Raw genomic sequence first — 12708 nt, forward strand, 5'->3', positions numbered from 1 at the left:
AGAACTGGTATCTTCCTGGTTGTCTGGTTTGATCCTTAATTCTGCAAAAATGTATGACACAGTAGCTTCTTTATTTGGGTGTAGCCGTGTTTGAGCTGGTATAGCCTAGGTGTTGGCATCCTTGGAATTCCCTTTTGTATTTTTTAAGTATAGTTATATAATTTGTCAAATATATACACACTCTTTAACCATATACATAAAAATCTGCTGTGCCTACAACATGGCTTTCAATCAAAAATTAATAAGCTACTAGCATTTTACAATGCTGCATGGTGTGCTAAAATTCCTTCAGACTGTGATTAATTTGTAAGTCAACATGTCCAGACTCTCAAATGAAACACAAACACACACACATTCCTCCAGAATTGGTCAAATCACGTTAAGGGGTGCCGAAAACATGTGATTTGGTTAAGGTTGAAATGATGACCCAGTCAAAATATTTTCCCCATTTACACCAATCGGCCACAACATTAAACCTACCTCCCTAATATTGTGTAGTTTAGGTCCTCTTCATGCCGTCAAACACATCTCTGAGCCAGTGATGCATGGACTCCACAGAACCTCTGAAGGTGTCTTGTGTTAACTGGCACCAGGATGGTAGCCATGGCCAAACCACCTTATTTTACTTCTCCTTGGCAGAACCTCCACACTTTTTGCCCCACCAATCTGGTCGTTCTCATCTCTTTCCTTTTCCAGCTTTGCTTACTGTACCACCTTCATTGGCTTACCTCACCCCCACACACCATAGTTAACGCCTGACACAGATTTCACAAAGTTTACCCTTCAATGCCAGAGACACGCCTTTGGAAGTCACAGTGGGGAACAGCTCCTGGAATTTCTTCCACATACCTGTCACCTAAGTAACAGAGCATCGTAACTTTCTGCAAAATAAGTCAAATTTGTAAATCTGAAGTTATAAATCGTGATCTTTTGAAGAGAGACACTTTCACGTCCCGCAAGTCACGTCATACTTACAACCCTTGGAAGCAAGTCCTGTGATACACATGCAGAGTAGGTTAGAGATAATGGAAGTAGGAAAATTCAAAAGTCTCAAATAAATGAGAGTAAAGATCACATTAGCGCAAACAAACGGAAAATATTACTCGGTGAAGTAACGGAACAGTGTTTGAGGATGTCTGGGGGAGAAGAGAGACAAGGCAGTGACTATAAACGTTCGAAGTGTCGTACGAAATGCAGATCACACAGCACGGGAGCAGCAAGCCAGCAGCTGTTCAAGCAAAGAGGAGGTAAAAAAAATGAAAGAAACAGTTATTTGTTTCCCATTGTTTCACTGTTTAAGAGGGGTTTCGGAGGAGCGACTGCATCTCCCTGGGGTGCGTTCAGCCCCTCTCTTCACAACGACACATAGCCATAGTGTAAAGATTGCATTAGCGCACACAAACAGAAAATATTACTCGGTGAAATAACAGAACAGTGAAAAGAGATCGAATAGTGTTTGAGGAAGTCTGATGAGGGAGGAGAGAGACAAGGCAGTGACTATAAACGTTCGAAGCGTCGTACGAAATGCAGATTACGAGGCACGGGAGCAGCAGCAAGCCAGCAGCTGATCAAGCAAAGAGGAGGTAAAACAATCAACTGCTTTTTGATTCTCATTGTATCGCCGTTAAAGAGGGATTTTGGAGGAGCGACCGCGTCTCCCTGGGGTGCGTTCAGCCCCCCTCTTCACAACGGCACATAGCACTTGGCAGGGGGTGGGGGGAGCAAGGGGTTGGCGAGCGAAGCAAGCAGGGGGCAAAGCCCCCTTATTACATCACAAAAAAACATAAGTCTTCCCTCCATTCTCAAACGTAGTACAAGCAGCAGTGAGCACAAGGCAGGAGGCAGTCTGCCAGTTCCATTTCTGGGCCAATTTAAAATAACCAGTAAACCCATTCAGTGTGTCTTTGGGGTCTGGGAGGAAACCCTAGCAGATAATAACTGGGTGCAGAATACAAAGTCTGTGCTGCAGCAGCAGTGGTGGTCCTACATTTTTTTGTGGCCCTGAAGCTTGAACTGTTACGGGGGGCTCTTTCAAACCAGCAGCGAGGTCTGAGTAACCACTCTTATCTCCTTCAACCACCACAAACTGTTAAAAAATATAACGACCACATCTCAGATTTTGATTTAAACTGCTGTACTGAATTATCTTGCACATCAAAGTCACTGGTTTGAATACAAAAAATTCTATTCCTTTTAGTTTTATAGTTTTATTACCATTTCATTTTCACTGGATTTTAATTGTCAGTCAGTCAGTCATTATCCAGCCTGCTATATCCTAACACAGGGTCTCGGGGGGGGTCTGCTGGATGTACATAGGTAAAATTGTTATTATTTATTGTAATAGTATTACAGTATATGTTTAGGTTTTATAATATTAGTCAGGCAAATAAAAAGTTACCAGAATGTTGTCCTTTACAATGACCGCAAACAACAAAATATGCTTTCATTTTATGATTATGACTAAAATTTTAATTAGCATTTAACCTTTTGTCCTAAATGTTAATAGTGTTTATGATTATTTTAATTATTTTATATTGAGTATATTTAGAATGAAACATCCTAAATTTCAATTTTTCTTTAAATATTTTTGTTTATGGCTAGCCTACATGATACTATAATAACCTTTTCATTTTTATTTGAACTATTAGTTTGTATTGAATTAAACTATATTAATAATAATATATTTTTGAAACATCCCTTCTCATTCAGTGGACACCTAAAATGTTTAAGCGATGCAGAATAAAGTCACTTCCTGGGCCCTAAAGCTTAAAACTTCACGAGTTTCATAGGAGATCCGTCCCTGTGCATGATAAACTAGGCAATTAAAAATAAAAAAAAGTACCAGTCAAATGTAAGAAACGCAAATCTATGAAGAAGTGTAGATAAAAGCCCACCTAAAAACGCCAAACAGTAAGCCAGAGCACCAATGTTTAAAACTCTTAAAACAAGGGACTTTTTGTAGTTCACATAAAAAAATGTAACTTCAGTCACGAATCCCTTTCAATGTCTGCTGAACACGGCCTTGTTCTTGTCTGAATCAGCTTATGTGAATAATTTTCCACTTTTAATAGAAGTTTTAAGCATTGCGAGGTCACAATGTGACACTTGAAACACAAGATTTTGTTTTCTAGTAAGTCAAAGGAAGAGTCTTCAGTATTCTAAACCGGATTCTATTCATCATCTTTGGGGCTTCTGACAATGAGATTCTGACCTGTCATTGTTTACACACGTCTTAAACAACTATTATCATACACCGATCATTTCTGTATTATCTATATCTATTATTTATTTATTATATATCTTACACATCAATATTGCTGCTACTTCTTTGTCCTATCTTTGCACAATGTCTTGTCTTGTTTGTGTTTTAATTTTAAATTTTCATTTATTATTTGAACATCATGTTGTTACACTGTGGACCCTGAGCTTTGCAATTTCGTCTATCTATATACTTGTATATGGTTGAGATGACAATAAAGTTCACTTTGACTGTCTACACATTTTTGTGTTCTCTGCAGTGACAGTCAATAGCTGAATGCACCTCAGGTAAGCCATCAGTAACGCATCGCCTGGGTGTTTTGTCAAGCAGATGGATTTTTATCTTGTAGGGCAGGAGTTCATAAACGCTAGGATTTCACAGTGGAGGGTACTGTATCATTGGCTCCAGCAGACCCCCGTGACCCTGTAGTTAGGATAGAGCTGGTTGGATAATGGATGGATGGTACTGTATCATTGGCTCCAGCAGACCCCCGTGACCCTGTAGTTAGGATAGAGCTGGTTGGATAATGGATGGATGGTACTGTATCATTGGCTCCAGCAGACCCCCGTGACCCTGTAGTTAGGATAGAGCTGGTTGGATAATGGATGGATGGTACTGTATCATTGGCTCCAGCAGACCCCCGTGACCCTGTAGTTAGGATAGATCTGGTTGGATAATGGATGGATGGTACTGTATCACCGTTGTGACACCTTTGTTGAGGTACAGTACATTTTTTTCCTTGATATTGCAGACTCATGCAGGCTTATTGGTAGCTCTTGCTCTGAGACATGAAAAGGATTTTAGTATTTTGCAGTAATTCCTCTTGTCAAAATCAAATTTGTGTTCGTAAGAATTGTTTATGGATGCTTTGAAATCACTTGGGTTTTTTTTTTTTGACTCACCGGTTACCGTTTGACTCCTCTTGGATGTCTAGTTATGCATGATGTTGAACTTTTTTGGCCCCCCCCCCCTATTTTTGGCCCCCTAGACCCTCATTTGTGTATCATATTTTGTGCAGGAAATTGCACCCTTATGGCAAAGAGTAAACCGATAGAAGTCGTCAGCAAAAATTATCAGAAGAACTAAGGGGTTGGGGATTGATTTTTTTTCGATCCTATTTTTGTAAAACTTGATTTATTTGTATGGAGTGTTATTTGATTTTAATAAAATCAATAAATTAAAAAAAACAAAACTTGAAGTCATGCATGCCACATTAACTGACCCCAGGAGTTCACCCCCAAATGGGGTACAAAAGGTCAAAGTTACTCCTGTTCACAAAGTTTTGCAAAAATTGTTAGTACAGGCAAGTGGAGTGACATGTTATTTCAAGGTTGCTGATCACAGATATGATCAAAGTTTTGATATTTTGATTCCTTACCGCTGGAAGCCGGAAGGTTAAAAATAACAAATATAAGCATGTGGGGTATCATTTTGGATGATATCAAGGTAAGAGATTATGAATATGATGTAATTTTTGATCCTTTACTAGGGACATAACCCTCTATGGACCTGAAAAATGACGTATTTCTGTTACAATTGAGAAATTTAGACTTGAAGCACACAATTTAATATTTCAGATCTAGGACGCAGTAGTCTCGTTTATTATTTACTTCAACCTCACAAAGTAAATCACTACATTTATTATAAACACCCTGAATTATGTCAGCATGTGCTATATCAAACTTTGTTTCTTTTCTTCAGCTAGATGACATGCTTTCTGGATAAGATTTGCAATGCTGGAAAGGGTCAAGTCCTAAGAGACAGTATTTGGGAATTTTATTTTGTTCTTATCATGATTTCAGCCACATATAATTTTATAGATCAGTGCCAAGGGCTTGGTGAATTCTTAGATTCTCAATGGATCAACACATTTCATGTAGACATTTACTGTCCTCGACAGCGGTTGTCATCCTTGAATTGAGATAATTTGAAGGTAAAGATGTAATACAGTGATGCTCAACTTCAGTCTGGTGTACACCACTGCGGCTACAGATTTTTTTGCCGCCTTCATCTTTTATGTATACTTCTCGCTTCGCTCGTCAACCCCACCGGCCTGCACTACGCGCCAGCCACTTCACGTCTCTGCCGTTTGCGTATGTGGATTTCACTTTCACCAAACAACAAATCTTAATTCTCGCAGATACGCTTCTTCATTGGGAAGAAACACTACTTTTCCCTGATGGCAACACGAGTTAGACGATCTACAAGTCTCCAACTCAGCTTTAATCTGAACAATATATTCGATCTCTTTTCGCTGTTCCGTTATTTCACAGAGTAATAATTTCCATTTGTTTGCGCTAATGTGATCTTTACTAGAATTTTTTTGAGACTTTTGAATTTTCCTACTACCATTATTTATGTCTAACCTGCTCTGCATGTTTATCGCACCAACGTTTTTGAATTCTTTACGACATTCTACTTTGTCATCTACTCTTTGCCTTTTATTTCTGGCCCCGGATGTGGTTAAATCTCTTGGCACAAAGTCTCGTCTCCTGGGACGTGAAAGTACCTCTCTGAAAAGGTTACGTCTCGTCCCAGGCTAAAAAGTCTTGTCTCAGGATTTTTTTTATTATAGAGATATTACATTTTAGTACACTTTCAAGTGTATTATTTTTCTAACCAATAATGGCGCTCTGCACGATAACGTGCAGTGAATACCCTTGACTTGAGTATTCCTAGTCTTCATCCTCTTTCTCTGTACGTTTAGCATTCGTTTGCTCAGAGGTTGATGCGCTTGCTGCTTCCTTAGCAGCTCTTCTTCTCTCCACCCTAGCGGCCCGACTGCATCTTAAAGTATCTATCTATCTGTCTATCTTTTTGCGTTAAAACCGATTAAGTCCGTGTTTGTGTTGCAATTGCTTAGTTCGTTTTCTTTAATTTTTCACTTAAGCTGGCATTCAAGTCTTCATATCTCAAATCATTCTTGAGGCAGATTGAAGAAGAGGTAAGGGAAGTGACAGTAAAGACGGGAGGGAATGAGAACGGCGCCCGTACGCATGCACCACACAGCCACCCTGCTAGCCACTGCCAAGAGTTGATTCTTCAATGAAATAAAATAAAAATGAAAAGAGGAACCACCTTGGAAGTCAATCATCACCCCAAAAGCAGATCATAGATGTCACGTAGTGTATTTGTACCAAATTTCAGGTCAATAGATCAAACGGTTTGCGAGCTGCAGGTGATTTAAAATCCTGGACAGACAAACGAACAGCCACAGTAGCATATTATATAAGAAGATAATTTCTTCAGTGTTTTTTTTGTTAGTGAACATTATGCTGAAGCTGCTACTGTCTTGTTGATTTGCTGTACCACAAGGTTCCCGGAAACGGGTGCAGAGAAACAGGATAAGAAGTACATCAGGTAAGCCTAGTTCTCTAGTTCTATTAACGTAGTGAAAGTTACTGTGCCTTCAGTAAGTTCACCTGACCTGGGAATACTTCCTGTGGTGCTCTTCCAGGTCAGGAGGAACCACCCTGGTTCCACAGCAGTTAATTCCCAAGAGCTCCCCCTGGTGGCTGCCACAGAACCCAATAGAGTAGCCCTATTGCACCACAATTCGCATGCTGCCCTGGCAGTTTCCATACCGGGGCTTGCCCGTGTATGGAGTAATAATCTGCCCATAGCATGTAATCTCCCAGTGTCTTGTATTCCTGGTCACCCATCCAGGAAAGAGAGACTGTGAACCACCCCAGGTGGGTCCCTTCCCCGCCCAACATGTCCAGCTGCAGCGGATAGGATGTCAGCCCTGGTGTACCTGCTGCCATAACTTGTCCCTCTCATGTCCACATTGTGGCACAGAGGAGGAAGATTGCAGCTCACTTCTTTTGGCTGCTCCCGTTAGCGGTCGCCACAGCGGATCATCTTGTTCCATATCTTTCTCTCGTTTCTGACCATCCCTTATTTTGGCTTTGTGGCCAGGTAAGAGTGCAGGGTCCTTCCCAGCCAGGACACCAGCCACTCCATCACAGACAATAGTGAAAAGAAGCAAGTCAACTCAGATTGTGGAGGAGCCAAATAAAAAAAAACACTTTGTCTCATTATAAATCAGAAGTGACAGGAATTATTATTATTATTAAAACCATTGCATTGCTAACTAGCCGTGCTACCTGTCAAAGTTGGGTTGAAACCCATGCAATCAACGTAGACCTCAGTGTTAACATTTGCAGTGCAGTGTGGCTGTGTCTCTGCCGTCCGACACGTGGCGCATCACAAGCTTTGGAGCTGCTTTTTATGAATCCTGTACCAAATGGTAGGTAACAGAGACAGACTCCACGTGGGCTCTGGTTCTTTTACTAAGGTGGATGCTTTGAAAATATTTCTTATACAAAATTACATGAAAAATACATGAATGGACAAAAACCCAAACAGACATCTCTCTCTTTATAATAGGATTATTTATTTATTGAATGTTTACATTGTGAGGACACACAAATATTGTGATTTATAAAGATACAGGTTACTTCTCTTTAACACTTTTTTTTTTACTTTATCAAAAAGAAATTGTAATTCTGTCAGTAAGTGCAAATAGCACAAATGTAACTTTACAAAAGAAGTTAAAATGAATTCAGGAGAAAATAAATAAAACTATAGATCCTACACCGTATTTTTTATGTATTTTTTGGCAAAGTGCTGTATCTTCCAGTAAGTCGAGTTCATGAAGCAGAAGTCTGTTCATTTAGGTAGCTGTGAGTTAATACACTTGAGGAAAACAAAGATGGTCTACTTCGTATGTACAAGCTATACACAAGTGGTTCAAGCAACAAAGCTGCCTTTTGGTTGCTTCAGGTACATCACTAGGATCAGAGCCATTTGTTAGCCTCTCTTAGGGCCTCCACCCAACATATCACACGTCTCCAAAGCAATCTGGCTGGGGCACCCATTGGCCGCGGGGCCTCAAGCAGTTGCTTAACACGCTTGTGCCAGGATGTGAGCCTGACAGATGGTCAGAACAAACCTATTTATCAGAAATAAACCAGAACTTTCAGCTTTCAAAGAACGGTACGCAAATTCATTTATTAAACTTGTAGCCAATTTCCATTGGCCGTTAGATTCAGAAAATAAAGAATTTCAAGATGTACATAATTATGTATTAATTAGTAACCAATAGAAAGCCGTTTTTTGACATACACAAATGCAAAGATTAAAAAAAAACTTTAGTGCTTCAAAAAGGAGCAAAATAATACACTTGCAGGTTATTAGAAATAAACACTACATTGTATACATATTACACGAAAACACACACAGCGTTTATTTTCAGATATCATTGTGGATTTTACATAAAGTTTTCAAATATCAAGTTTTTGCACATAACTGTTCCAGCCTTCTTATAACAAGATTTGCAGCTTATTGTTTTTTAGTGAAGTCTCCATAGCTTGAATGCAAAATTCTTTGCTTTGACCAGTGCATGCGTTTTGTTTTTTTTACATTTTTAAAATTGTGAGAATTGCTACAAATAGTGACTAGAAAATCTATGGTTTGAACAAAAGTCAGCTTTAAAGTCTGAATTGTTACAGCGCCCCTTATATATTACGACGTCAAAAGTTTAAATGGCCAAAAAATGAACAATAAAATGTCAACGTGGTCACCCTTCCTTCTAAATGTTACAAGTTAGAAAACGTTTTATGAGGACATAGCCAGTAGGCTCATTTGACTACAAGCAGAAGGAAGGCCTTGCGGCAGAGTACATCCCTGATTGATAGATGCTTGGGGGCAGAGCTGGCACAGTGACATACCAGCTTTCAGGGACCACTGAAGTTTCCTTAGTCCATTTAGTGGACAAACAATTAAAGCAATGCAGAATCGCGTAAACTAAAAAAAGAATGTTAAAAAGCAAAACAATATATAAAACAATATATAAAACGATATAAAAAGCTTCACATTTTGGAGCACACCGACCTAATGAATGGTACAGGTCTCTAATCATCTTGTTTATTTAAAAAAAAAAAAAAAATCTGACCTTACCGTGACCCTGAACCGGATTAAGCAAGTTTGTATGTTTTTTAAATTTTGTTATTGCATTTTGGAAAGGAGACTTTGATAGTCGGTCATGTTTATATCGTTCACGTTTATATCGTTCAACAACAACAAAAGCACTTATTTGCAGATTTTTTCGCTCGGTGACGAGAGTCGCTCGTTCAATACAAAGACAACACACCAGAACCATTAAGCATTTTGAAATTTGTGCTCCTCCGTGCAGTTCTTTCAAACAGAAATTAATTTTTTTTTGGCTGTGAAGATTTTCTTGAATGATGTAAACTCGATGCACTTAATTCAATCCCCTTCTTGTATCCAGTTGTTTAAATTTCAAATTTGAAAAAGCACTCAATTAATGTTATCATCGCGAAAGGTCATTCTAGTAGTTCTCGGGTACCAGATCAACACTGTCTGTACAAAATGCCCAGATTTCTAGCAATAATTAAAACAATCAAAATTTCGAAAAGTACAAAAAAAAAAGTTATTAAAAACGTCCTGCGACATTTTGATAAATGTTTAAATGGTCAAAAGATGTAAAGATTCCCAAATCGTCGCTATTAAAGAGTACTTTTTAGGTAAGCACACACAATATTTACACATCTGAATAAAACGTTATGGTACAACACCTTAAATATTAATGAGTCCTGTACATTTATGTAAAAATAACCGTGTATTTATAAGCGCACTAAAATTGCTGTCAAGTAATTTGTAAAGTGTACAGCTGAACTGTTGCTGACCCTGAGAATCATTCAGAAAAGTACAAAGTGTACGATAAAAGGCAGGATTAAGACACTTTTCACTCTCCTGAACACGGCCTTTTGCATAAAGCAGCTTGAGTACGAGTTATTTCGTATTGTATATACAGAGGCACATACCACATAAATCACACAAAAACGGATATGCAGTACGGTTTTTATATTGTATCTTCTACCTAAGAGCATTACACTTACACTCTCACTGTACCCACTCAAGAGGGAGACATTTTCCCGACAATTCATCATACGTTCGATGTGATTTAATTTATCCTGTGCTCCCAATTACCCAATTGTGAATTAATATGTAAGCTATTTGTGCACAGATTAGTGGAGTATACAAAGAAAAGAAAAAAAAAAAAAGGTAACAGAATTTCCAGGCACAGCAGACATGATTCAAGTTGCATGTGCTAAAAAAAATAAAAACACAACACACACAAGGTTTTTTAACCTTGATTAAAATTTGACTTGCCGTTAATAGAGACACTCAACTACTTATCACAAATAACACACACTTTAAGAAACTTCACATCAAATTTCATTCCAAGTCCAGAAACGCTACATTTTCACTTCTTGCCACAGAAGCTTTAAAATACATTTCACAATTATGTCCGATATAGCAGATTTAGTGAAATAACAGTAAGGGTGTCAAATCAGCTAGCGCTGTGCAGTCTCAGTCTCGAGGTGCTGTAGTGGTGGACGGTTTCAGTTTCTAACAACCTGAAGATTCTTGTAAATCAGGGGTTTGGGGTGATGTTTCAAACTCGGACCCTGGAGGGCCACAGTGGCCACTGGTTTTCATTTTAAACCCTTTCCCAGTCTCCTGTTGCTAATTTAACAGACATCTTTTGCCTTGATTATAAATTAGCCTGCTTAATTGTTTCTGTTTTCTCCAAGCAAACAAGGGATGCAAAGCAAGCAGATGACCTACTAAATGAGGGGTCTTGAACAGCCCTGAACTACGTGGAACACTGAAGGTATGCACCACTTCATTACTCAAAGAGAGTTGGGAGAATCTGGACTAGACTACCGAGATGTGTCAAGCTTTCTGTTTCAGTTACAACATTTTAAAAAGGATCTGGAGCAGATATTTGGACCACTTAGCCAGTCTGATGGACTGAATGGTCCCCTCAAATTTGTCAAATTCAGCTATTCAGTGAAAGACACGGGTGCAAATGGTATCTTACTTAGTCTGGTCATTTCTGGACTCTCTTTGCATCACATTATTATTGCTTGGATGCCAGTCAAAGAAGAAATTGAACAATTAAAATGCAAGTCAATTAAAAAAATGCACCACAGTATGTTTAATTAGCTTTAGTAACTGGTTAATAATTGAGAAAGTGGCAGAAACGAAAAGCATCTGGGAGGAGATATTTAAGTGCCTTGAGCATGGGAAAGGCGCTATATAAGTGTATTATTATTGTTTGGACAGCTTAGCCAAATGTTCAAATCTACACTGTATATAAAGTACAGCCACCATGGCCCACGGGGACATCACTGTTGCAAATGATCATCACATTTCCGTTGTATTCACTTCCTTCAGGAATTTTAAGAATTATCATTTGTGACATCCGTAACGTCCAGTGCCCTATCTGTCGGCTTTGTGTCCGATGCTAGAAGAATAGGCTCCAACCTCCCTGAAACAGATTAAGTGGGTTAGAAAACGTCATTTTTGATGTCGCATTTTCTCGTCCCATTCTGTTTTTGCATTTTGGGAGAAGTGTGACATTGGTGTTCATATTAATCTTGATTTGCAAAAAAAAAAAAATAAAATGAACTAAAGTCTAGCCTCTTTTTTTTTTAATGAAATAATTTAATGGATACAACAATTGCTACAAATAGAAAGTGGCCATAAAATGTAATTACTGGCTCACAGATAACTTCTGTTTTATATAAGGAAGTGACGACAGGTCAGCAGTCCATCACAAGTTGGTGTCCATGGGAATCCAATTCTCTTGTGAAGCTACCAGTTGGAATGGCATTCAAGGCAATATTTCCCACTGACGCTTACACATCCCCATACCACCATGTGCTGAATTGCCATCAGACTGGTTTATTTTTGCATTTAAGAGAAATCTGGACTATTAATTACGGTAGACATATTAAAGATTATGGGCTTGTAGAGAAGGCAGTGGACAAAAACTACTGGGTCACTAGTCCAATCCCTGCACCTGCCACAATGGGAAACCACCAGAACTTCACGTACCCTACTTATAGTCACATTGTAAAAATATTTTATTTGAGCAATTGTATCATATCCCTCTATTTGAAAAATACACTGGGATGTCTTTGTTATGGATAGAAAAAAAACAAAACAAATTTAATATACCCAAGTATCATTGTTATAAATTTTAGATAATCGTCTCTCTGCGTCGAGTTTGGATCTGCACGAATGTTCACACGTGCCTTAACATCAAGGATGAACATTCAGATTCATAAAATTCATAAAAATCGTGACCTTGAATGCAGTTGTGGACAACATTATTGGCACCACTGCATTTTAGGTGTGTTATGTATGGGTATCTTGAGAAATAACTGGAGATTTACCAACTCTACATTATTAATATTTAATAGTATGCCCAGAAGTAAGGAAGGAAAAGAAAAAAATGTTTGTGGTAACTTAGATGGAGTAGTTGATGGAAGCAAAAAGCTAAAATATGACCTGAACAGGATTATTTGCACACTTGGATGAAGAAGAGAATTCCATTCCCATTGCAGTAAAAC

This window comes from Polypterus senegalus, chromosome 16 (assembly GCF_016835505.1).
Source record: "Polypterus senegalus isolate Bchr_013 chromosome 16, ASM1683550v1, whole genome shotgun sequence".
Taxonomy (NCBI): domain Eukaryota; kingdom Metazoa; phylum Chordata; class Cladistia; order Polypteriformes; family Polypteridae; genus Polypterus; species Polypterus senegalus.